The sequence below is a fragment of the Apium graveolens genome, chromosome 3 (assembly GCF_009905375.1).
Source record: "Apium graveolens cultivar Ventura chromosome 3, ASM990537v1, whole genome shotgun sequence".
In the NCBI taxonomy this organism is placed as follows: Eukaryota; Viridiplantae; Streptophyta; class Magnoliopsida; order Apiales; family Apiaceae; genus Apium; species Apium graveolens.
Window position 1 is genome coordinate 73,623,043 of NC_133649.1, and position 24,697 is coordinate 73,647,739.

The 24,697-nt window shown below is 38.3% G+C and overlaps 1 non-coding gene across 1 annotated transcript; it reads right to left on the reverse strand.

The window, feature by feature from the left end:
* Positions 1 to 10,283: 10,283 nt before the first annotated feature.
* LOC141716038 (small nucleolar RNA R71) lies at positions 10,284 to 10,390 on the reverse strand. The gene has a single exon (XR_012572772.1). It is a non-coding gene; the product is annotated as a small nucleolar RNA R71 (small nucleolar RNA).
* Positions 10,391 to 24,697: the final 14,307 nt, after the last annotated feature.

The window sequence follows — 24,697 nt, forward strand, 5'->3', positions numbered from 1 at the left end:
TGAAAACCCAGATTCGATTTTCGATGTCGAGGGAGTTTCAAAGGTGATTGGGTATAAGCTCGAGGAAGAGCATGGGTCCATAGAATGATGGACGGAATGGCGAAAATATTTAGGCATGTGAAATGCGATGCTATAATACTTGATGTTGATATAAATACATATATGTTTGTTCTCCTATGACAAACCTCTATAGTTCAGAGGTAGGTTCCAAGCCATATATTCTGTGCAGTATATTTTTTTCATATATACAATTCTCTTCAATTCGTTCTTTCTCTTCTTTTCATTTCATGTAAGCTGAGAAGAACAACCCTTCCAGAAAGGGGAGGTATTGCCGATGACTATCTATCTGTGTGATAGAAGCCTAGTAGGATACCATCTATTGTTTAATTGCTTGTCAAGTACTAAAGGCTGGCCACCTTCTGTACTAACTATGTAATGTAACAAGTGTTCATGATCATAGTGATCTCTCAATAAATTCTTTTACTTCTATATGAAGGACTAAGATTTCGAAGATAGAAGCAGCTGAAAAAGGAGTAGTAAAGTTGTGGTGGTGTGCGGAATGGAAACACATTTGTGATACTAAGGTTGACGAGGTTATTAAAAGGTTATAGAACGCTAACGAGCAAAAGTATAACCAGTATAATATTAGGAACGGAAGGTAGTAGCGATTACGAACTGGAAAAGAATGGGTATTGAGAAGCAAAAGCTCTAATGCTAAAAGCTATAGTGAGAGTCTGTGCAATAGACTTGAAAGAAATTGGAATGATCACTTAACATGAATTGAGTTTTCTTACGACAATAGATCTTATATCATTATCGAGTTGTCGCCTTATGAGATCCTTGAGGGAAGACAATGTCGATCTCCCTTATGTTAGGATGAAGTTGTAGAGCGCAAGATGCTCGGACCCGCAGTAGTCCAAAGGACCAAGGATATAATAGATCTAATCAGAGGACGGCTGGTAGTAACCCAAGATGGACATAAGAAGTATGTTGATTTGACACGAAAGGACAAAGAATAGGAAGTAGGGGACCTAGTGTTGTTAAAGGTATCCCCTTGGAAACCCTTGGAAATGATTGATGAGATTTGGAAAGAAAGGAAAGCTAAGTCCACAATTTGTCGGACCCTTGGATATATTAAGAAGTATTGGGAAGTTAGCATATGAGCTAGCCTTACCCCAGAACATGTAGCAAGTCATAACGTGTTTCACGTATCAATGTTAAGGAAGTGTAATTCAGATGCTAGATAAATAGGGGCATATGAGCGCATAGACATGCAACCAGACATAACCTATATGGAGCAACCAGGAAGGGTTATAGATTGAAAAAGGAACAAGTGCTTAGGAGAAGGGTTATCAAACTATTCAGAGTTTGATGGAAGAACCACAATGTGGGAAAATTTACTTGAGAGTTAGAAAGTGTAATGCTAAGAAAGTATCCCTATTCATTTTCTATCTGATTCCGGGACGGAATCCTTTTAAGGAGGGAAGACTGTAATAACCCCAATTTTTCAAATTTTTGAAACCCGGATGAATAGTAACTTTTGCTGACAATGCTGATTAAGAAAAACTATCAGACCACGATATATAGGAGTACTGTTATGGAAATTCTAAGATCGTATTACTATTCCATAAAGAAAATAAGTGTATGTAAAAGCTGCCGGATTTTGAAAATGAGCACTTTTATTTTTCCCCGAGATTTCCACCAGACATTAAGGGATTTAAGGAATTAATATTAAGATGAAGGATTTTAAATTCAAGGATTATAAAGGAGAATTAATTTAGGTATTAAAAATACCAAGAAGATTTTATCAATAAAACCATTAAGGTATTTAACCAAACGATCAACGAGATTGAGTGATAACCGGACAAAGAAATGAATAACGACTCTTGTAAATACCTTTGCAAGTGGCAAGGCAAATGGATGGTTATACAAATAAGAAACCAAGTGATAGTTAGGAAGAAATGGCTAGTTAATTATATAGTTAACTAGGGATGATCTCATCTCACCACAAATCACCAACACATGGAAAATGGTGAGATCATCTTCCACTAACTCATTTGTTTATTATTAACCTAGCAAAATATCAAGACAACCCATCATTATCCACCACATTATTCCACCAACACAAGAAAGCAAAAGCATTTCCTCCCCCATTTCCATTGCTCTCGGCCAAAACAGAACCAGCACACTAAAACTGCTGTATATCCTTCATTTCTCACTCAAATATTGTGTTCTATAGCTCATTGGAAAGGTATTGAGATGGCCTACAACTCTTGTTCACAAGTCTCGTCCAAATAATCATGGTAAGACCCTCATTGTTACAGTTCTTTAAATCTGACTTTTAGAAACTTCAAAGCCTAACTTTGTGTTCTTGATTTCTTTGGAAAGATCAAGCTTGTAGAAGGCTCCCTAAGGCTTCCTAGCAACTTAACACCTCCCAAGGAAGGTATAAACTTCAAACCCTAGCCTTTACTTTAATTGTTAGTAAGTTTAATGGTTGGTTTTGTGAAATGAGAAGCATGGATTGTGATTATTAGTAGTTTGGTTTGATTTGGAAGTGTTTTGGTAATTGAAGCTTGATTATAGTTCATAGGTCTTAATTGTGGTTGTTTGAGTTGAAAACCTTGGAGATTATGGACTGATGTGGTATGGTTTAGGTGAAGTTTTGTTGTATTGATGGTTATGAGTTGGTTGGTGGTTAATTGGAGTAGTTTAAACATTGGTAATCGCGTAAACATAGTCGTCGTAATGTCCGATTTACTTTAGACTGCTTTTGTTCATAACATTTGGACCCGAGAACTCCCTGCTAGATTATGAACATTGCCATGTTTAGATAGTTCATGTTACGAGCTTCGTTTTGATATGTAGTTCGTTTGATTCTGATGTACGGTTTAGGAGAAACGACCGTTTTAAGTAACGGCTTTTCGCGAATGAAACTTTTCCCCTCGCCTTACTTTGAAACATAGGTTAAAGACCAAAAAGGGTTAATTAGTGTATGAAACAATTATGGTAAGAGTGTTAGGCAGTTGGTAAGACACTCGCGAAGGAATCGCATTAAAACTTGTAATGGTTAAATTATAAAAAATGGTGGAGCCGAGGGTACTCGAGTGACTTAAGAGAATCAGTAAGCGCAAAGCGAGCGTTAGAGTCTAAGGTAGTTAGAGTATAGATTTACAAGTGACTTTGGTTTAATTCTAACTTACTTGTTGTTTATAGGTTACCAGACTCGTCCCGAGCCTTTTATCACCCCCTGTCGCTCAGGCAAATTTTCTACCCATTATACTGTTGTTGTGATGTATATGTGTATATGCATGATCTTGTGATAAATGCATATTTGTTATTAGCAAATTCTTGCGATATATTGTAGCATGTGATATGGTATATATGCATGCCTGTTTCGTATTCTTGATTTATATATCTGTTGGTTCAAATGCTTATTCGTTGCATAATACCTATGCTAGAGATAAGCGGTATTTGCGTATACCCTTAGTATAGGGGATCAAAAGGTGAACTTTTTCTAAAACCGGGAGGCGAGGCTCCCGAGTATAATATATATTTATATATATATATATTGATATAGTTTTTAAAACTATTAATCGAATAAGGTTTATTCGATAACTTTATTTTATTTAATGAATATTATTACGAATATTAATTCGAGGACTTATGACTCCTTTATTTTATTTAATGAATATTATAACGAATATTCATTCGAGGGCTTATGACTTCTTTATTTTATTAAATGAATATTATTTTGAATATTCATTCGAGGGCTTATGACTTCTTTATTTTATTAAATGAATATTATTTGAATATTCATTCGAGGGCTTATGACTTCTTTATTTTATTAAATGAATATTATTTTAATATTCATTCGAGGACTTATGACTCCTTTTATTTTATTATTTTAATATTATTTGAATATTCATTCGAGGGCTTATGACTCCTTTATATTATTTATTGAATATTATTTGAATATTCATTCGTGGGCTTATGACTCAGTTTATATTATTTAATGAATATTATTTGAATATTCATTTGAGAATCTATGACTCCGATTATTTGCTGAGATATATTCTTTATTTTATTAAAGAATAAGGTGTCGATAATCAAACTTATCTTTGATTATTCAAATAAAGATAGTACTTTCGTATAAGTATATCTTTGGTTATTAATACTCATTTCAAGTATAAGTTTTAAAACTTCTACTTCAATTATTTTTATAAAGATTATTCTTTATGGGAATATTATTTAAATAATAATATTCAGATATTTTCTAATATATTGGAACTGATTTATTTCATTAAATCAGCATTACTCCAAACACTCTTTAAAGTGTTTTCGAGTCTTCAAAATGATTTTTAAAAGTTAGAGCGGATCCCAAAACTCATTTTTATATTTAAGATCTTCCTTTTAAAGTGGATTTAAATACTCGTTCAAAACTTGAGGGATCCGGCTCAGTGGTGTATTTTACATTCGCAACGAGGTTGCTGTTTTGAGAAAATATCTTGATTACTTGCCCATCGTTCGGGAAGTAAGTTCATCTATTTGAGTCGGCATAAGCAACATGGGCTCAGTGGGCGTCCATGAAAGTGTAAGTGGCTCTGTGGGAGTCCATCAAATGCGTAAGTGGCTGAGTGGCAGTCCAGCATAAGGTCCTATTGCGGCCAGGGTGATGACCAGTGGGGAATTCGTCCATCTACTAGTAGAAAAGGTTACTTATTGGTATCTTTGCCTGATCAGCAAGATATCAGGTTTATGCCAAGGTTTTCTCCTTTCCAAATTCATTGGATATTGCAACTCTGTTTATAATTTTCATAACAGAGGTTTTCAAGGAGTGTATGAAATGTATATATATAGGTGTATATATATCGGGATTTAATGAAGTATCTCGTAACTTCATTATTTATAATGATATTCAAAGATTGAATCTATTCAAATCTTGTCTTGTAGTCTCATCTATGTGATGAACTTTTGAACTGATTATAACTTGAACGGTGGTAGTTCAAGTAATATTTGGAAAAGATATAAGTATAGTGGAGTATCTTGTAACTTCATCTTTTAAACTTATATCTAGTAAATGATTATCTTATGCATGACAAAGATTTTCAGAAAAAGGTTGAGACAAGGTTAGATATATGAGATCACCTTGCAACGATATTTTTATACAGTTATATACTGGAACTCTGTGTGTATTATGCATGGAAGAGGACTTCCCATATTTTGAAAAGTATATATGTATATATACTGAATATTTTGTGACTTCATCGCATTAAGATATCAAACTTGGTTCATTTCTTTTGACCAAGACTTTCATGAGTATTATGAGAAGGCTCATATATTGTAAATTATTATACATATTATTTTGGTGGGCTTGCTGCTCACCCTTGCTTTCTTCTTTCATCACACAACATCAGATAGACAAGATGAACAGGACCAAGCTCCCAATTCGCGAGCGGATAGGAAACGTTCTACAGCTTCCTATAGGCATTGAAGTCGCTGTAGCTAAGGTGGGAACTACCAATAGACTAGGCTTCAACTTTTGATGTACCAGATTTATGTATACTTATGAATTGTAATAATGGCAAAGAAAATGTAAATTTATTCAGAAAACCTTTTAAGGTGTATTGGCAGATAATTGTGGAATAAAATGACTTGTGATTATTTTTGAATGTCATCTCTGAGACTATAACGTGTGGTGTGTGTGTTTATTGTGGGGTCACAGTACAGAGTAGTTGATTAATTATTAAGATGGGGTGTTATTAAGGGAAATGGAACTCGTGATAACCCGGATCCCCGACCCCGGATTTGGGGGTGTTACACTGGGGAAGGAAGAGATAGGAATAACAATGGGAGAAAGAACTTCGAAGATCGTAGGAGGGATCAAGACGACCAGGAGCGAAATTCCCAACGTAGAGGATCCAGTGATAAATACAATCTTTGGAGGACCACGACCCCGAGGACCTGTGATAAACACGATTTTTGGAGGACCGACTCCTGCTGGATTATCCAAGAACTCCAGGAAAGCTTATGCCATGGAGGTTATGCATATTGTTGGAGAAGCCCCGAAGAGGGCCAGAATAGGAGTAACAATGGCTTTTGATGATTCTGACCTAGAGCGTGTGAAATTTCCTCATAACGATCCGTTGGTCATAACACCTATAATAGGAAACAGCCCGGTTAAGAGGGCCCTTGTGGATAATGGTGCTTTCGTGGATATCTTGCTCCATGATACCTTTTTAAGGATGGGATATAATGACTCCCAATTGACCCTGACCGACATGCCAATATATGGATTTACGGGAGTGGAGTGCCCCGTGGAAGGGATAATCAAGTTGCCAACTAACCATAGGACAGGAACTAAGGCAAACAACACAGATGTTGGACTTTATGGTACTAAAAGCTAGTTCAACTTACAATGCTATCATGGGGAGAACAGGGATACATTCCTTCAAGGCAGTCCCTTCTTCCTACCATTCAGTTATGAAGTTTCCCACCTGGAATGGGATTGGAGAAGAGAGAGGAGATTAAAAAATTACTAGAAGTTGTTATGTAGCCTCTCTGAGGGCAGATGGAGTTGGGGGGCAAGTTCTGCCTATTGAAGATCTGGATATTCGAGAGAATGATGAGAAAAGAGGAAAGCCAAGCTGAAGACTTGGTTTCGATTCCTTTAGCTCCTGAGGATCCTGAGAAAGTTACTTTTGTTGGAGCCACACTAGAGGAGCCCTTTAGAGGGAAGTTAGTGAAATTTTTGTAAGAAAATAGTGATGTGTTTGCATGGTCGACAGCTGATATGCCAGGCATAGACCCGGAACTAATTACTCACAAGCTGAATGTGGATCCGAGTCGAAAGACGGTGAAGCAAAAGGAAAGAAATTTTGCCCCAGAGAGGCAAGAAGCTATAAAACAGGAAGTATAAAAACTCTTAGAGGCTGATTTCATTGAGGAGATATAATTTCTAGAATGGTTAGCAAACCCTGTAATGGTGAAGAAGGCCAATGGAAAGTGGAGGATGTGTGTGGACTTCACTGATCTGAATGACGCATGCCCTAAGGACTATTTCCCGTTGCCAAGGATATATACTTTGATAGATGCCACTGCTGGATATGAGATGCTGAGCTTCATGGATGGATTTAGTGGATACAATCAGATCAAGATGCACAAGGATGACATCCCAAAGGTATCATTCATTACTGACTTTGGTGTTTATTGTTATCTTAGTCATGGCATTTGGTCTCAAGAATGCAGGAGCCAGCTATCAAAGGTTGGTAAATAAAATTTTTAAGGATCTTATTGGCAATACCATGGAAGTTTATGTTGATGACATGTTAGTCAAAAGTCTAGTGAAGACTGACCATATAACCCATTTGAGGGAAGCTTTTGAGGTCCTGAGATACCACTAGATGATGTTAAATCCTACAAAGTGTGCCTTCGGAGTAGGATCTGGAAAGTTTTTGGGATTGATGGTCTCCAAGAGAGGAATCGAGGCCAATCCCAATAAAATAAGGGCAATCAATGACATGGAGCCCCTAAAAACTATCAAAGATATTTAAAAGCTCACTGGAAGGGTTGCTACATTGGGACGATTCATCTCAAAGTCTGGAGACAAGTGTTTGTCGTTCTTCAAGTCGTTAAAGAAAGTTAAGGATTTTGTATGGAGTGAAGAAAGCCAGAAGACATTCGAGGAATTAAAGAAATATATGGCTCAAGCCCCGTTGCTGGCCCAGCCATCTTCGAATGAAGTTTTATATTATATTTGGCCTGTTTCAGAGAGTGCCTTGAGCGCTGTATTGGTTAAGGAGGAACTAAAAATCCAGAAACCCGTGTACTATGTCAGTAAAATTCTGCATGGAGCTGAGTTGAATTATTCAACTTTTGAGAAGTTTGCTTTAGCCTTGGTAATGGCTTCGAGAAAGTTGCGTCCTTACATCCAGGCTCATAAGATTGAGGTGCTAACAAATCAACCCCTGAGAAATATCATTAATAGTCCCAAGGCTAGTGGGAGGTTGATCAAGTGGGCAATAGAGCTGGGAGAATTCGACATCAAGTATAAGCCATGAACGGTAATAAAAGCCCAGGCATTGGCTGACTTCGTGGTTGAATATACCATACCCAACCAAGAATTGGGGGGGCAGGAAGATACCATACCTCAAGACAAGGAAGTTGATGATACTGATAAGTAGCATTTTATACCACTTAGAACGTCTTATAATGACTTGAATTGATGTCTTGAAGTCAAGTATTTTGTGTATTTGATGCTGTTTTTCTAGTGTTTTTGTATTTCAGGGTATAACTTACGTATGTAGGAAGAATTCATCGAAATAAGCCTAGGGAAGTGCTTGGCATTGGTTGTGGGAATTTAGGAGTAGAATTCAGCAAAATCAGGAGCAGAATGCAGGATTTTTCCAGAAGGTGCTGGGGCGCCCGCTCAGGAAGTTGGGGCGGCCGCCTGGGATTTGGGATGCCCGCCCAGGAAGCTGGGGCAGCCGCCCGGGGACGTAAAATTAAATACTGATTTTTACAAATCCTTATTCTGATGGACTTTTGAGACGGCTAGTTCTTGTGGGCTTCTATATAAGTAGTTTTCAGAGACGTTTCACAGTGTGTGGTATTAAGCAAGGAGAAATGAGAGAAGGAAAAAGACCTGTTTTTAGCACATCGCAACGAAGAAGAGGAAGCATACAGTTTTCTTGTGATTCTTTTATTCGTTGTAAAAGTGGATGCTAGTTTTCTTTACTTTGAACCTTATTACTCTTGTGATGTACTCTGGTTTTTAATAAGTATTTTTATTAGTTTATATTGTGTGTTATTATCATGTTTTCATATGAATCCATGGTGACGATGAGTTCTATTATGGGCTAATGGTGATCATGGGGTCATAGCGGATTTATTATGGATTTCTTTAGTTAATTGTGTAATACCTTGGTGTGTGACTGATTGTATAATATCTAGCATAGGTTGTACTTATTCATCTTATATGTGTCGCGAACATATAAGATAGTGTGTTGATATTTTATGAAGCGACAGTGAATCTTGAGATTTAGAACTTGCCATGCTAGCATAGATTTATGTATGTGTATGCATGATTAGTGGGTAACTCTAACCGTTTTACTTGCCCTGTGTAATCATAATGAATAACTTGTGCTTAAATCGGTATGTTGTCAAATTCTAGTAGACATATAGGGTCTCAACATAATTGATGCCTATTCAACTTCTATCTTAGTTGTGGATGTTTGGTAGAATGGTATTAGTACAACTAAAGTTAGCTTTTATCAGTTTCGTGTTGTTCGATTAATATCATCACCGTTACATGCTAAGGGTAATAGCAATAACTATTGAAGGAAGTAATAATGAAGTTATGATCTCATGTGTGTTTGATATTGTTAATTCAAGTGTTAATTAAGTGCTTTATTCTCGTAGTTAAGTGTAGTTAATAATTAGTTAATCAACCTAAAGAGCTATTGTCTTGACATTGAGAAGTAATCATACATTGGTGAGTGAGTGTTAATTAAATATAATTAGTCTGAGTCTCTGTGGGAACGAAATAGAAATTATTCTATATTACTTACGAACGCGTATACTTGCATGAATTATTAGCGCGTGTTTTGTGCCTAACAAGTTTTTGGCGCTGCTGCCGGGGACTCGGCGTATTTGTTTAGTTTATGTACTTACCATCAGTGGTTATTAGGACTCATTGATTAAGACTGTGTTACTTATTGTTTCCAATTGTGTTTCAGGTACTCTAGCGAGCGTTTATGCAAATACGTTCTCGTACTCGCAAGAGAACTTTATATACGGCTGATGAGACAGACTCAGTTCTTGATATTCCGGAGAAGATAGATTTTGAAGATTCGGATAAAGAGAGTGAGCAGAAAGAACCAATAATCATGGGTGATCGTATAGTTCCAGCAGCAGATCCAGCTCTTATGGACTTTTCTCGGCCTAAAATTGATGACATTCATTCAAGCATCCTTCATCCGGCTATTCAGGCTAATACTTTTGAAATCAAGCCGGGCACTATTCAGATGGTGCATAATTCTGTTTCTTTCGGAGGTGATGCTACTGAAGACCCCAACATGCATATCAGGAATTTTGTCGAGATCTGTAGTATTTTCAAATATAATGGTGTTATTGATGAGGCTATCAAGTTGAGGCTTTTCCCATTCTCTCTGAGGGATAAAGCTAAGGACTGGTTACATTCTGAACCAGCTGGGTCCATCACTACTTGGGAAGATCTTGCACAAAAGTTTCCGGTGAAGTTCTATCCAATGGCCAAGACGGCGGCTATGAGGAGTGCTCTTACTCAGTTTGCATAGCAACCAACTGAATTTATGTGTGAAGCTTGGGAGCGCTATAAGGAGATGTTGAGAAAGTGTCCCCGTCATGGTATGCCTGACTGGATGGTGATCACTGGTTTCTATAATGGTTTGGGGGCCCAATGTCGGCCCATGCTTGATGCAGCAGCTGGAGGCGCCTTGTGGGCCAAAAGCTATACTGAGGCCTATAATCTTATTGAAACTATGGCTGCAAACGAGCATCAAAACCCAACTCAAAGGATGATGCCTAGGAAGGTAGCATGTATTCTGGAAGTCGATACAGCTATAGCTATTGCAGCGCAGCTCCAAGCGTTGTCTTTGAAGGTCGATTCTTTAGCCAACTATGGAGTCAATCAGATAGCTATGGTCTGTGAGCTTTCTACAGGCTCTCATGCTACGAATCAGTGTTCTCTCATTAATGAATCTGTTCAGTATGTGAACAATTATCAGCGACCGCAGCAGCCTCTGCTAGCTACTTATCATCCTAATAACAGAAATCATCCCAATTTCAGCTGGAGCAACAATCAGAATGCTGTTCAACAACCATATCAGCAAGGTGTAAGTAAACAGTTTAATCCACCTAGATTCACGCAACCTCAGCAATATGCTCAAAGGCAATCATATCCTCAACAAGGAGGTGCTGCTCCACCTTCTAGTGCTAATTTCAAGGAGCTAAAGCTGTTGTGCAAAAGTCAGGATATTTCTATCAAGACCTTGGAAAATCAAATCGGTCAAATAGCCAATGTCGTGCTCAATCGTCAACCTGGCACACTGCCCAGCGATACTGAAGTGCCAGGCAGGAAGGAAGCTAAAGAGCAAGTCAAATCTATTACCTTAAGGTCCAGAAAAGTTGTTGATGCTGAAAAAGCAAAAGATGAAGGAGCTGAAAGTGTAGATGAAGAAGAGAAGCAAAAGGAAAAAGAGGCGAAACGAAGGAAGACTACTGTTGAACACACTCTGCCTGAGGGTAATACAGGGGAGAAACAGCTCTATCCTCCACCACCTTTTCCTAAGAGATTGAAAAAACAAAAGCTGGATAAGCAATTTGGTAAGTTTTTGGAGGTGTTCAAGAAACTTCACATCAACATACCCTTTGCTGAGGCTCTCGAGCAAATGCATAGTTATGCAAAATTCATGAAGAGTATTCTTTCAAGGAAGGTGAAATTGGATGACCTTGATATCGTTGCTCTAACAGAAGAGTGCAATGCTGTGCTACAACAAAAATTACCTTCAAACCTTAAAAATCCAGGTAGCTTCACCATTCCTTGCACCATTGGTAAGTTGTCTTTAGAAAAGTGCCTGTGCAATTTGGGAGCAAGCATCAATCTGATGCTATTGTCTATCTTTAAAAAGTTGAATTTGCCTGATCCAAAGCCCACCTACATGTCTATATAATTGGCTGATCGTTCTATTACATACAAAGAGGCATCGTGGAAGACGTGTTAGTAAAGGTGGATAAGCTCTTCTTCCCTGCAGACTTTGTCATTTTGGATTTCGAGGAAGATAAGAAGATTCCAATAATCTTGGGAAGACCTTTCTTGGCTATAGGCTGTACCTTGATAGATGTGCAGAAAGGTGAACTTACTATGAGGGTGCAGGATCATGATGTGACATTCAATATATTCAAGGCGATGAAATTCCCTACAGAAGACGAGGAGTGCTTAAATGTGGATTTGATTGATTCTGTGGTAACTTCAGAACTTGATCATGTGCTAATGTCTGATGCCTTAGAGAAAGCCTTAGTGGGGGAATTTGACAGTGAAGATGAGGAAGGCAATGATCAACTACAATATCTAAATGCTTCTCCTTGGAGGCGAAAGCTAGACCTGCCATTTGAATCTCTTGGTAATATTGATCTCAAGAATGCTGAGGGAAAGCTCAAACCATCTATTGAGGAAGCACCTACTTTGGAGCTTAAACCATTGCCTGAACAGTTGAGGTATGCTTTTTTAGGATGATGCATCTACTTTTCCTGTTATTATTGCATCTGACCTTTCAGGTAGTGAGGAGGACAAGCTCTTGAGGATCTTGAGAGAATTCAAATCGGCCATCGGATGGACTATAGCATATATAAAAGGTATCAGCCCTTCATACTGCATGCATAAAATTCTGCTAGAGGAAGGTAGTAAGCTGACTATTGAGCAACAGTGAAGACTTAATCCTATCATGAAAGAAGTGGTGAAGAAAGAAATTCTGAAGTGGCTAGATACAGGAATCATATATCCTATATCTGACAGTTCTTGGGTGAGCCCTGTGCAATGTGTACCTAAGAAAGGAGGTATAATTGTGGTAGCAAATGAGAAGAATGAGCTCATCCCCACTCGAACAGTCACAGGATAGAGGGTATGCATGGATTACAGAAAGTTGAACAAAGCCACGAGGAATGATCACTTCCCTCTTCCATTTATTGATCAAATGCTTGACAGGTTGGCTTGTCATGAGTATTATTATCTTTTGGATGGCTTTCGGGTTACAATCAGATTTGCATTGCACCAGAAGACCAAGAAAAGACTACTTTCACTTATCCATTTGGCACGTTTGCTTTTCGCAGAGTTTCGTTTGGCTTATTTGGTGCATCTGCCACTTTTCAGAGATGCATGATGGCTATATTCTCTGATATGATTGGAAACAATGTCGAAGTGTTCATGGACGACTTCTCCGTCTTTGGACATTCATTTGATGAATGTTTGAATAATCTTCGTTCGGTACTCAAAAGGTATGTATAAACTAATTTGGTGCTCAATTGGGAAAAATGTCACTTTATGGTGCGTGAAGGCATTATTCTTGGGCATAAAGTCTCTAGCAAGGGCCTTGAGGTGGATAAAGCCAAGGTGTGAGTCATTGAAAATCTTCCACCACCTATTTCTGTGAAAGGAATCCGTAGTTTTCTTGGGCATGCGGGTTTTTATCGGCGTTTCATCAAGGACTTCTCGAAGATATCTAAGCCGTTGTGCAACTGGCTCGAGAAAGATGTGCCTTTCAAATTTGATGCTGAATGCTTGGCGACATTCAAGACTCTCAAGAAGAGTTTGATAACTGCACCAGTTATTACGGCACCTGATTGAACACAACCTTTTGAGATGATGTGTGATATGAGTGATTATGCAGTGGGAGTAGTTTTTGGGTAGCGCAAGAATAATCTTTTTCATGTGGTCTACTATGCTAGTAAGACGCTTAGTGGAGCTCAAATGAACTACACCACTACTGAGAAGGAGCTCTTGGCTATAGTCTTTGGTTTCGAAAAATTTCGATCTGATCTGCTTGAGACAAAGGTGACGGTATTCACTGATCACGCCGTCATCCGCTATCTAGTCTCAAAGAAGGATTCGAAGCCTAGACTTATTCATTGGGTGCTCTTGCTATAGGAATTTGAGTTAGAGATCAAGGATCGAAAAGGTACTGAGAATCAAGTAGCTGACCATCTCTCTAGATTGGAGAATCCCGATTCTACTTCACATGATAAGACATTAATCAACGAATCTTTTCCAGATGAGCAGTTGTTCGTAGTTCAGGAGGAAGAACCGTAGTTCAGGAGGAAGAACCATGGTTCGCAGACATTGTGAACTATCTTGTCAGCAATATAATACAACCTAATATGAATGCAGCTCAAAAGAAGAAGTTTGTGCATGAGGTGAAGTGGTATATGTGGGATGAACCATATTTGTTTAGACAAGGAGCTGACCAGATCATCAGGAGATGTATCCCATTCTGTGAGACGGAGGGGATATTACGAGAATGCCATTCCACAGTTTATGGTGGACATTATGGTGGTGAAAAGACAGCAGCTCGTATTCTGCAAGCGGGTTTTTTCTGGCCTACGTTGTTTAAGGATGCACATCAGTTCGTTTTAAGGTGTGATCATTGCCAAAGAGTTGAGAATCTTACTAGAAAGGATGAGATGCCTTTAAATGAATTCTTGAAGTCGAGGTCTTTGATGTTTTGGGAATCGATTTCATGGGACCATTTATTTCGTCCTGCAATAATCAGTACATCTTGCTAGCAGTGGATTATGTCTCGAAATGGGTAGAAGTCAAGGCTCTGCCGACGAATGATGCAAAGATAGTGTTGAATTTTTTTCATAAGCAGATACTCACAAGGTTTGGAACACCACGAGTAATCATAAGTGATGAGGGGTCGCATTTCTGCAACCGTAAGTTCACTTCTATGATGCAGCGCTACAATGTGAATCATCGTATTGCTACTGCCTATCATCCGCAAACTAATGGTCAAGCTGAAGTGTCTAATAGAGAGATCAAGCGCATTCTAGAGAAAGTTGTTTGTCCGTCAAGGAAAGATTGGTCTTTAAAGCTCGATGAAGCTGTTTGGGCATATAGAACAGCATACAAGACTCCACTTGAGATGTCCACGTTTCAACTTATCTATGGTAAGGGATTTCATTTACCTGCGGAGCTAGAGCATAAGGCTTATTGGGCATTGAAGAAGTTGAACCTTGATCTAGATGTAGCTGGGAAAAAGCGAATGCTTCAGTTAAATGAACTTGATGAATTTCGACTTCAAGCGTACGAGAACAACAAAATGTACAAGGAAAAAGTAAAAAGGTGGCACGATATAAAGTTATCTCCTAAGTCATTCGTGCCGGGGCAACAAGTTCTTTTATTCAACTCTCGTCTCGGACTTTTTCCTGGAAAGTTGAAATCAAGGTGGTCTGGACCTTTTATCGTCAAAACTGTGTTTTCACATGGAGTGGTGGAGATTTTTGAGAACGATCCGGGCCAAGCATTTAAGGTTAATGGTCAGAGATTGAAGCATTACTATGGAGACGTGGTAGACCGAGAAGTGGTTAGTGCCGTTTTATTGTCAACTTGATCGAACTCCCTACGTCAAGCTAATGACGTAATAGAAGCGCTTCTTGGAAGGCAACCCAAGACTTTAACCTTTAGAAGTTAGTACCATATCCAAAAACCCAAAAAAAATCAGAAAATTTGGGCAGAATTTTTTTTTTCCAGAAACCCCTAGGGCGCCCGCCTGGAATTCCCGGGCGACTGCTTGGAGTCTGGGGCGCCCGCCTGGAAAGCCCGGGCGGCCGCTCGGAACCCTTCTGTCAGAAATTTTTTTCAGCCTTATAAAAAACCAAAAAAAATCAGAAAACACAAAATAAAATAAAAACCCACAGCAAACAACCCACAATCCACGATTTCTTGCCCACAACCCCACTCCTACTCTAATTCTAAACCTAAAATCCACCCTATATATACATACATTCTCCCATATACACTCCCATATACTTACAACTTAAAAACTCTCTCCTACACTCAAAACACAACTCTCAAACACTTTTTCTCAGTTTCAATGGCACCTAAGAGATCTCGAACTATTGATAGCAGCAGCACCGTTCCTACTGCTAATTCTTCGAAGGGAACTGCTGCGAGACCCCGTTTAATGGATAGGTCTGCTGAGGAGGAGTATACTAGGCTTCTAACTAAGTCAATTCTGAAGGAGAGGGGATTTTTACCATCGGGGAGGGATGGTGAGTTATTACCAATGATTACGGAGAAAGGGTGGATTTCTTTTTGTGAGTCACCAGAGGCGGTTCCAATGAGTGTGGTTCAAGAGTTTTATACGAATGCAAAGGCGGACAAGAATGGGTTTACTGTTGTTCGTGGGCTTACTGTTGATTATCAGCCCGCGACGATTCATCGTGTGATTGGACAGCGACAACGGAAGCCCGAGGAGGATAATTGGAATGAGAAGACCCCCGAGGATTTTGATTTAGATTTGATCGTCGATACACTCTGTCAGCCAGGCACGGTGTGGAAGTTTAAGACGGGATCTAACGAGTATCGTTCTTTTCTGGCTGTTGCGATGAGTAGGTATGGCCGTGCATGGAATGCCTTTATTTATGCTAATATTTTGCCTACTTCACATGCATATGAGGTTACAGTTGAGCGAGCCAGATTGTTATGGGGGATTTTGAATGAGGAGTATTATGTGGACCTTGGTGAGTTCATTTATTAAGGGATTTTGAAGTTTTTGAGGGGGAGGACACAAAGTAACATCCCTTATGCATCTACTGTCACGAGGCTGTACAGAGCAGTTGGAGTTTATTGGCCTTCTTATGAGCAGCTGCAGATGCCAGCCGCTCCTATTGACTCAGCGACTCAGAATACGATGCAGGAATGGACGGGTGGAGAGCCCGAAGAGCATGGTTTGGGATATCATCTTCCAGGAGGACGACCAGCAGCCGGTGCTACTATGGCTAGGCCTAGTCAGGCTCGTGATGAGGCAGGCTCTTCTAGAGCCCAGGAAGGTGCAGGTTCAGGGATGGTCGATGCCCAATATAGGAGGCTATCCAGGAGGATGGATGCGATGTATGAGTCGCAGAGAAGGTTTGCTCAGGAGCTCACCCTCGCAGTTGGGACTGCTTTCAGAGGCTTTGGAGCTGACATCCAATGGCCCATTTTTGGTGAGGACTCTGCTTATCCGCCTCCTGATACTCCACCCTCTGAGGGTGATGATGATGATTTCTCCGAGTAGGTATACCCTTTATTCCTTTCTACTACCTTCATTGGGGACAGTGAAGATTTTAAGTTTAGGGTGGTAAAAAGGAGCATATTTGTGTGTGTGTCATGTAGTTACATATTCATGATAGTTTAGTTCATATAGTTGCATATTTTTTCCATATATAGTTTTTTTTATTTTATTTTATAGCTTTATTTATCATGTCATCTAGCTCATGCATATACCATGATCCCTTTTGTGTTGCTTTACTGACTGATTTATGATATTGATGTGAGTGTAGTGATAGCGTTAGAGTGATGTTGAATCATGTAGGTTGACATACATGCTAGAAACACTTGTAATTTCTGTAATAACCCCAATTTTTGGAAATTTTTGAAACCCTTATGAATAGTGTTTTTGCTGAATGAGAAAACTTTTCATGCCACACTATGTAGGGGTTCTGTTATGGATATTCTAAGATCGTATTAGTATTCCATAAAGTAAATAAGTGTATGTAAAGATCGTCAGAATCCAATTCCGAACACTTTGATTTTTCTCGAAAATCCACCAGATACCGAAAGAATTGAGTATAAGGTAACATGATTAAAGGGATTTAAATTCAAGGATTATAAGAGAGGATTATAAAAAGGAATATAATGTATTGAGAAAGGTTAAGGGAACCCAAGTAATAAGATCCCGGGTACGATTCCTCAAACGATCAACGAGAAAGAGAGTTAAGCGAACCGTAAAACAAATAAACGTCCAAGGGGCAAGCACATGCAAGTAACATGAGAAGGAAGCTTCTAATATAAGCTAAAACATGTGGTTAGAAGCAAGGTGACATCATCACACCACAAGAATGAGACATGTGGCAAAGTAGTGATGCAAGCAATGACATAAGCAAGTGAAAACAAGATATTTAGCCAATAATTAACCACAACCATGCATTCTTTGCACAAATATCAAGGCAAGACAAGCAAGCAAAATCTCTCCCCCATTTCTTTCTTCTTCCATTCGGCCTTTTCAAGAAATAAAGAAATAGATTTTCAAAACTCAAGTTCTAGGCCATGGAAAATTACAAGGTTTGTTTCCTTGGATCCTATATTTCATAACTTAGTTATACCATGAGTTTAAAATCAAGATTCCATGGTTTTCATAGCTAATCCACTCATCAAAGATGATGATGAATAGTAGTGAATAGTAACTTACTTTGATTTTCTTGATTTTCATGAAAGCTTAAGGTTGATTAAGCATAGATCAAGGTTCCTAGAGGCTTGTTAGTGACTACCCACTCTCCAAGGAAGGTATAAACTCTTGAACCCTTAGTTTTAAGTTTGGTTTGTTTGGATGATAATAGTGCTTAGATGAATGGGTTTAGTTTGATGTTGATGGATGTTGGATTGTTGTTGAATTGGTGATGATTTGGTGTAGTTTAAACTTTGGAAATCGTTAGGTTATAGCCGTCGTAATGCCCGATTTTCTATAAACTGTTTTGTGATTAACTGTTGGACCCGAACACCCACTTCTATAAACTAACCACTTCCATGCTTAGATAGGTTATGTTTCAAGCTTCGTTTTGATATGTGGTTTGCTTGAATCCGATGTACGGTTTAGGAGAAACGACCGTTTTACGTAACGGTGTTTCGCGAACGAACCTTTACCCCTCGCCTTACTTTGAAACCTTGGTTAAGGCCCTTAAATGACTAATTGGAGCATGAAACATTTATGTAGAGTGTGTTAGGCAGTTGATAAGACACTCGCGAAAGAATCGCCTTAAAACTCGTAATGGGTAAATTATTAAAAATGGTGGAGCCGAGGGTACTCGAGCGACTTAAGTAAATCGTTAAGCGCAAAACGAGCGTTAGAGTCTGAGTCGGTTAGAGTATAGATTTACAAGTGACTTTGGTTTAATTCCAACTTACTTGTTGCTTATAGGTTACCAGACTCGTCCCGAGCCATTCGTAACCCCCAGTCGCTCAGGCAAGTTTTCTACCCGTTATACTGTTGTTGTGATGTAAATATATGTATATGCATTATCTTGTGATATTGCATGATTGTTATTAGCAAATTTTGCGATATATTGGAGCATGCTGATATGGTATATATGCATGTCTGTTTCATAATCTGGTTATCTATATGTTGATTTCAATGCTTATAGTTGCATAATACCTATGCTAGAAATAAGCAAGTAGTTGCGTATACCCTTAGTATAGGGGATAAAAGGTGAACATATTTCTAAACCGGGAGTCGATGTTCCCGAGTATATTATATATATATATATATATATATATATATATATATATGGATATAGTTTTTAAAACTATTGATCGAATAAGGTTTATTCGATACCTTTATTTTACTTAATTGAATATTATTTTGAATATTCATTCGAGGGCTTATGACTCAGTTTATTTTATTATTTGAATATTATTTGAATATTCATTCGAGGGCTTATGACTCAGTTTATTTTATTATTTGAATATTATTTGAATATTCATTCGAGGGTTTATGACTCAGTTTATATTATTATTGAATATTACTTGGATACTCATTTGAGGATGTATGACTCCTTTATTTTATGAATATTATTTATAGTATTCATTCGAGGTATTATGACTCCGCTTATTACTTAATAATATTCTTTATTGTATTAAAGAATAAGGTGTCGATAATCAAACTTATTTTTGATTATTCAAATAAAGATATTACTTTCGTATAAGTATATCTTTGATTATTTGCTACTCGTTTCAAGTATAAGTTTTAATACTTCTACTTCAATTATTTTTATAAAGATTATTCTTTATGGGAATATTATTTAAATAATAATATTCAGATATTTTCTAATATATTGGGACTGATTTATTTTGTTAAATCAGCATCACTCCAAACATTCTTAAAAATGTTTTGCGAGTCTTCAAAATGATTTTTAAAAGTTAGAGCGGATCCCAAAACTCATTTTTATATTTAAGATCCTCCTTTCGAAGGAGATTTAAATACTCGCTCAAAACCTGAGGGATCCGGCTCTGTGGTGTGTTTTATATTCGCAACAAGGTTGCTGTCTTGATAAAAGAGTTTTTGATTACTTACCCAATACTCGGGAAGTAAAATTCTTGGAACAAGTTAATCCATTAACAGGCATCGCCTGGGAAATATCGGTGAGTTTTCCTTTCCAACTAGATATGACTTCTTGGTGGAGCCGTATCAACAAGTTTCTACTTGGGGAAAGGGGGGACGAGCTTTACGTTTCAGAGTCATGGATTTCATCTGAACTAGGAGTGGCGTAAGTGGTCGAGTAGCGCCGGCCCAGCCTTATTATATTGGCCCAAATGGCCTGGAAGTTCCGCTAAGGCGGTCCATTCCTTAGGAGTTCAGTGTTCGGTTGACAAGTAAATCCGACAGGTTCTCCTCTACATGTAGAAAATGGTGGGGTTGCACTACTACGACTGATCATCGTAAGTGGTCTTCCTGGCGCGGTAAACTCCCGTAATGAGTTCATCATCCAATTGGATATTTCTGCAACACTACCCAGAGCACTTCGATAGAAAGGCTACGGTTGGGCGATTGTTGAGTGTTGGCAGGGTCAAGTTTTCAAAATGATGTTTGCATCAAATGAAGTATCTCGTAACTTCATTTTATTTTGATGATATTTTAAAGATTTAATCTATTCAAATCTGGTCTTGTAGTCTCATCTATGTGATGAACTTTTGAACTAATTATAACTTGAACGGTGGTAGTTCAAGTAGTATTTAGAAAAGATATAAGTATATTGGAGTATCTTGTAACTTTATCTTTTAAACTTATATCTAGTAAATGATTATCTTACGAATGACAAAGACTTTCAGAAAAACATTGAGACAAGGTTAGATATATGAGATCACCTTGCAACGATATTTTTTATACAGTTATACACTGGGACTTTGTGTATATTATGCATGGAAGAGGACTTCCAATATTTTGAAAAGTATATATGTATATATATATACTGAATATTTTGCGACTTCATCGCATTAAGATATCAACTTGGTTCATTTCTTTTGACCAAGACTTTCATGAGTACTAAGAGAAGGCTCATATACTATTAATCATTATACATATTATTTTGGTGGGCTTGCTGCTCACCCTTGCTTTCTTCTTTCATCACACAACATCAGATAGACAAGATGAACCGGACCAAGCTCCCGATTCGCAAGAGGTTAGGAGACGTTCCGCAGTTTTCTAGAAGCACTGATGCCGCCATAGCTGAGGTAGGAACTACCAATAGGCTAGGCTTTCAACTTTTGATGTATCAGATTATGTATATTTATGAATTGTAATAATGGCAAAGAAATGTAAATTTATTCAGAAACCTGTTTAAGGTGTATTGGCATATAATTGTGGAATAAAATGACTTGTGGTTATTTTTGGATGTTCATCTCTGAGACTATAACGTGTGGTGTGTGTGTTTATTGTGGGGTCACAGTACAGAGTAGTTGAGTAATTATTAAGATTGGGTGTTATTAAGGGAAATGGAACTCGTGACAACCCGGATCCCCGACCCCGGATTTGGGGGTGTTACAGAAATGGTATCAGAGCTAAGCGTTATAAACCTCAGAGATGATGGGACGTTAAGATAATAAGTTAACTAAGATAATAAGAACTCTTGCCAAGTTCATAGTCGGGCTACCTAACATAGCACTGACAGTTAAAACCCTTATGGGAACCCTTATAAATATCGTGATAGGAGCGTAGTTCGTTATCGTATATGGTAGCGGGACTCCGAACCCTAAGGTTGAGGAGCAACATCGCGATGATATTTTATTACTAATTGGAGATCGGATTGTGGATCCGATAGAGTGTCCTAATGCAGGACCGGATGATGTTGATATTGAGGATTAGCGGTTGAGGATGTTGTCCTAGAAGGGATAGTTGTTGAGGAGGATCCCATGGAGGATCCTGATAGGATTGGATAAAGGACCACTGATGAATTGATGACCATGGTTTGGTCGACTACTAGAGGTAGGATTGGCCGGTCACTATCGGAGGTTCGTTCAAGTTGTAAAGATAGTAGCCCCTTTAACGCGGCTTACTCGTAAGACTGAGAAGTTCGAATGGACAGAGAAATGCGAGAACAGCTTTCAAAAACTGAAGCAGAGGTTGGTGATGGCCCCTATGCTGGCGTTGCCGGATGGAAAAGGATATTTTGTGAAGTGTAGTGACGCTTCGCACAAGGGCTTAGGGTGCGTGCTTATGCAGCACGGTAAGGTAATCGCGTACATGTCAAGACAATTAAGGTAGTATGAAATTCGATATCCCCGCTCATGAGCTTAGGCTCGTGGCAATAGTTTACCCTAAAGATTGGAGGCACTACTTGTATGGAGAGAAGTGCGAGAATTACCTAAGCCATAAGTGCTCTAGTACATTTTTACGTAGAAAGAGCTCAACATACGCCAGAGGAGGCGGTTAGAGCTAATCAAGAATTATGATTGGGAGATTCTTTATCATTCGGGGAAAGCCAATATGGTGGCTGATGCCCTTAGTAAAAAGGAGAGACTCAAGATGATAATGTCTTTTGGAGAGTTTATAAGAGATTTTGAGAAAATGGAAATAGTAGTGAAGGTAACCGGAGCCGGTACCGAAAAGCTGTTTGAGATAGCAATACAGCCCGAATTATTGGAAAAGAACATATTGTGCCAGTAAAAGTGATGAATGAAGGCAGAGAGCCAACAAATAGATATGAGATTAATACCGAGAGAGATGATAAGGGAATAATAAGGTATTCCCATAGAATTTGGGTTCCAAATGTTTAAGAGCTTAAAGATGAAATCTTAGATGAAAGCTAGTTTGAGGAATAAGAGTTAGAGCAAACCCTGAACGTGATAGTCAGGGAGGTTGCCACCAAGACAAAAAGGAACCCATAACATGATGAAGTGGAAAATGAGGATTTTAAATTAAAAGATGACCCCAATTATGGGGAGTAGGATGAAACATTTCATACTAAGGAAACAGAAAGTCGAGTAAGGAAAGGAGACCCGAGACGGTACTCCTATACGGCAATTCATGGACCTGTCTAGACAGAACTTAGACTATTATCCCCAACCACCACCTTGAGGAAACAATGTGGTGTGAAATTCTTTCAGGACCTCTAAGTCGCTAAGCTCTCAGAGTTCCAAGGAACAAGCTGACCCAGTCGAGGCAAGAGCCTGGCTAAAGGAAATAGAGGAATCATTTGAGATTCTAAATGATTGATGAACCACAAAAGACTGTTTTGTCACTTACCCTCCTAAGAGAGAGACCACCCGCTGGTGAAAGACCAAGAAAGGCACGGAGCCAGAGGTTAGAATAAACTGATTTAAGTTCAGTCAATTGTTTTCGGGAAAGTAATTCCCAAAGATAAGGAGATAGTGTAAAAGCTTTGGAGCTAGAACAAAGGCAGACGAGTATGATAAATTATGAATCTAAGTTGTAAAAGTTGTCAAGATTCATTCTGAGGACACGAATCCAGAATGACGGGATGTTTGAAATCAATGTTTATGTTGTGTTGGTCCATGAAATAACGATAAGAGAAAGGAAAATAAAAAGAAACTGAAGTGGAAAGGAATATAAAGGCAATAGAGTTTGAGGAATGATAAAGGAATTGGGTATGAGGAAACCCTAAAGACTCGTAGCAATAGAAATAGAAAAAGTATGTAATCGTCAGGATGAGGGTGATTCACCATGAGTTAAAATTGTTGGGTGAAGGCATAAGAGATACATATATTTTATCCCCTGTAAGTTGGGAGGATTTGAGGAAAACTTGAGATAGTTCGAAGGTTAAATATGAGACGCGGATAGACTGAGGAGACAAGGAAGTAAGAAATTAGGAAAATTGGATGAAGGAAGTGACCTTCAAGAATGTGAAGTGTAAGACCGGTGGCTTGATACCCAGAAAGGGAGACGCCAGGTATGAGAGATATCCCAACATTGAGGTGACTGTTGAGAAACAATAAAAGTAAATAAGGAATTATTAAGAAGAAGTTCACGTTGAACACGACCAATATCTTCCAGAACATCCTTGTTATCGTTACCAAATTAGGCAAGACAAGCGGATAACCGTTGTTATCTTTTGGAGGCCATATGGATTGACCTCAATATGAATAAGGATGCTATTATGAAGTTAGGTATAGACTATCGAGGTGGGAATGATGAATATGATAATCTATCAGGGATATATGACTTTATTTATCCATGGAAGGATGCTTGTACCTTTTTAAAGGTGGAATTAAGGATAGAACATCGGTAACTTAAAACGAATCCTAGGGGAATGCCTAAAGGTTGGCATTTCACCCTTAATAGGGATAGTATGAGTTTTGACAGTATGAATTGGAAAGGATTAAGGTAATAACAACCTTTAAGAATCAATGGAGAAATTTTTTCAGAAGTATATAGACAATGATTCTGGTATTAATAAATGGTATCTTGATATGCCCTGTATCTAGGGAATACAGGAGGAACGATTCAAGGATAACCTTAGAGGTTTTACAAGGAGAAAGGTAATATTCAAAATTCTCAAGAATAGAAATGTTGATAAAGGAAATATGACGTAATTATAATGATGCCAAGTGAGGCACGTGTTAAACCACGAGAAGGTATGGATCGAACCAGTAATGGTCGAAATTATTCAGGGAAATTAGGACTTAAGATAAAAGATGTTCTAAGTATGATTAAAAGTCAGTCGTGACAGTGATTAACCTCTAAAGACTGAGGCAATAACTTATGGAAAAATGGTGATAATTTTTTTATTTTTACTCATCAGACTTTAAAGAAAACATCTTCACATAAGCTGCGATTGAAATGAGATAGAAAATTATTTGGAGGTGGTTAAAATGACATTGACTGTAAGGAAATTTTACTATCAGGAAAGGCCAAAGAGGTGGCCGACACTTTAAAGGTAAAAAGATAATTAT